At 48.8% G+C, this 3,422-nt stretch overlaps 1 protein-coding gene across 1 annotated transcript in view; it reads right to left on the bottom strand.

Annotated features, from left to right (window-relative positions):
• Positions 1 to 3,422, bottom strand: part of TBC1D12 (TBC1 domain family member 12) — a 143,739-nt gene that overhangs the window by 28,800 nt on the left and 111,517 nt on the right. The gene's annotated exons all lie outside the window — the stretch shown is intronic.

Below are 3,422 nucleotides of genomic sequence, written 5' to 3'. Positions count from 1 at the left end.
GAGAAACCCCAAGTGCATGGCCCCTCAGACACCCTTGTAGCTCAGTTACGAATTCACTCCTAAGGTTCACCCTTCAGCCGAAGATTAAACAGGACCATAAAACAAAATGAGACTAAATGGGCACACCAGCCCAGGGGCAAGGACGAAAAGGCAGGAGGGTACAGGAAAGCTGGTAATGGGGAACCCAAGGTCGAGAAGAGGAAAGTGTTGACACATCATGGGGTTGGCAAACAATGTCACAAAACAATATGTGTATTAATTGTTTAATGATAAGCTAGTTTGCTATGTAAACCTTCATTTAAAGTATAATAAAAATAAATAAACATTTGAATATTGCTTGGTACTATGCATGTTAGAGAATAAAAGAAGCTAGATGTGGGGATATATGCCATTTAAACACGGCTGCACTATTGACAACTGCAGCTCCCACAGGCCTCTATGCTGCACAGCATGTTGAGACTTGTCCCCAACATGTTGAGACTTGTCACGACTTGTTTTCCCAAACCTACTGTCCCGTTACTGATTGGCCTGTTTACCTGAATTCCTTCTCCCTTGCCCGAAACTTATTGTTATTCACCCAAAGCCCATTGTTCTGTTATTTGCTTCACTGTTTGCTGTACTGACTATAAAATAAACTCCTGGGACTGAAGCCGAGGTTCGACTCCTCAGAGTGACCCTCCTGGCCCCACTTCTCTGTAAGAGTTGTGGCATTGGTTATTGTCTTCACCGCCCCAACAACCGTCGCCGCTGCAACAGATGGTGCCCCGAGGGCAGACCGCCGTATAGCTGCATAGGCGCCCTCGCACTCAATCCCTTTAGATGGTGAGTATTGGACGTCTGTTTCAGGCTGTTTAAAGGCACAGCCCAAGAGCGGCGGGGTTTTTCCGCAGGCGGAATTTTCCTGAACGCTGTCAGATCCGGCTGCTTTAGCCCCAGAGCGGCAGGTCTTTCCTGACCGTTCCCAAGGGATTTCAGGCTTCAGGCCAGGAGCTTTCCTATCATTCTTTCCTTCATTTTCTGTTTCTCCCTCACTATGGGGAACTCTCTTTCTTCTGAACAGCATAAGGTGTCAGAAGAAGCTATTAGAGCATGTCAAAATGTTGGCACAGAAACTCATAAGGCACAAGTATTAGCGGCAGCTCTCCGTCCATCCACTGCCACCTGTTTTGGGTGCGGTAAACCTGGACATTTTAAGAAAGTCTGTCACAGTTTAAAAAACAAAAATGTCAACACTAAACTTCCAACCTGAAAGTGTCCCCGCTGTAGTAAAGGCTTTCATTTGGCAAATATATTCTGGGTTTCTCTATGCTACAGCCCTTTCTGGAGAACGTTCTACTCATGCCTGTCGTCATTTCACCCAAGCCATTGCAACTATGGGATGTCCCCAAGCCCTTAAAACTGATAATGATCCTGCATATACTTCTGCTAAATTTCAACAATTTTGTGCCACTTGGAATATTCTTCATTCCACTGGCATTCCTTATAACCCTCAAGGGGAAGCCATAATTGAACGTGCCCATTATACTCTCAAACAGCTCTTAAATGAACAAAAGGGGGAAGATGATGGGTCTAGAGTATGTGACCAAAATGAAAGACTTGCCAAAGCTCTCTTTACTTTTAATTTTTTATCGGTTGCCAAAGATGGTCGCACTGCTGCAGAACGACATTTTATCCCCTCTGACACCCGACCTCGCCCGCAGGTCCTCTATACAGATCCTCAAAATCCCTCTGTCTGGCAAGGACCTGCAGAATTATTAACCTGGGGGTGAGGGTATGCGACTGTTTTGTCTCCTACAGGTCCACTTTGGATTCCCGCTCCGGCTGTGGCGCGGCCCCTGCTCCATCCCTCCCATGGTGCTCCGAGCCCAGTCCCGGGTTGCTGCTCCCCGGGCTCGGCCTGGTCGCCTGGGGTGTCGCCGCCCGGGACGGCCCCGCCTGGAGGCTCTGGGCAGGTGAGAGCGGACTCTGCGCTCTGGCCACGACTAGGGGTCCCAGACGTGTCCCGCGTTGTGGCTCCCTCGCACGCCGGCACACTCTGCCCTGCACCTCCGCCCCTTCCCTTCTCAGAACCACCGCCACCATCCCTCCTGCGGCGCTCTGAGCCCAGTCCCGGGTTGCCGCTGCCCGGGCTTGGCCCAGTCGTCTGGGGTGTCGCCGCCCAGGACGGCCCCGCCTGAAGGCTCTGGGCAGGCGAGAGCGGGCTCTGTGCTCCGGCCGCGACTAGGAGTCCCGGACGCGCCCCGCGCTGCGGCTACCCCATGCGCCGGCACAATCTGCCCTGTGCCTCCGCCCCGTCCCTTCTCTGAACCGCCACCACCACCCCTTCGGTGGCAGCAATCTGACTCGACTCCAGAGCCGCAACTGACACCGGCACCCCTTCCCCCAGGGATGAACACTGAAGGGCCGCCATCCGACCCGAAATCACCCCTTCCCCTGGGGATGGACACTGAACAACAGAAATCTGCAATACCGGTAACATGGGGAGGTCTGAAAGCCCTCTCCTCCAAAGCTGAACATATCCTCTCAACTACAGGTGCCCCATTTACACCTGAAAACCTGTTTCTAGCTATGGTTTCCCTCGTGACAATCTATTCTCAATAGTCATCCTATACTATCTTGTTAATCAGTAATCTGTTAATCAGTAAGTTCCCAATGAAAATTTGTTATGTGTAAATTCCTCTATATTTTCTGCTTCTTCTAGATTAGATGCTTCTGTATAGATAGATTTCTAAGTTAGATGATTCCATTCCAATTGATAGTGAATTTGTGTAAATCAGTGTTTGATTGTTAAATTTGTTATGATGTGTAATTAATTTCCTAATGAACATTTGTTATGATGTGTAAATTGCCCTTCCTAGTGATTCCCTTCCAAGTAATAGTGAAGCTGTGTAAATCATTGCTTGTTTGATTGTTAATGAATCTTTGAGCCTTTATAAATCTTTGAGCCTTTAAGAATAATAATCTTAGTGAATGTTAAAAGTTAGTGTGTAACTTACAAAACGAAGAGTCAGAGGAAACCCATGGGTCCAACAATCAGGATATTACTAGTGCAGGGGATTATACTATCCTCATAAGATCATTCTCTATTGTCTTACACACCTGAAAGGCACATTGAGTCCCCCGCTCCAACTCTGCATCTGATAAGAGCAATGCTCTTGCTTAGTAACCTGGTGAAGAACCAGATGGTATCTGGTGGAAAACCAGCGCCGTGAGTTTAAAGAGCCTGCAATGGCTGCCATCTAAGAGCACTAAGCCCAGGCACTGAGTAATAACCTGGTGAAGAACCAGATGGTATCCGGTGGAAAACCAACCAGCACCGTGCGTTTAAAGAGCCTGCTATGGCCGCCATCAGGCGACTAAGTCCAGGTGTTACTCATAGCTATGCTACTTCTCCTCCTTAAACATATGGAGTGTGCCCCAGC

This window comes from Trichechus manatus, unplaced genomic scaffold (assembly GCF_000243295.1).
Source record: "Trichechus manatus latirostris isolate Lorelei unplaced genomic scaffold, TriManLat1.0 scaffold00007, whole genome shotgun sequence".
NCBI lineage: Eukaryota > Metazoa > Chordata > Mammalia > Sirenia > Trichechidae > Trichechus > Trichechus manatus.
The sequence above is the reverse complement of the archived record's forward strand: the minus strand, read 5'-3'. Positions and strand labels throughout refer to the sequence as shown.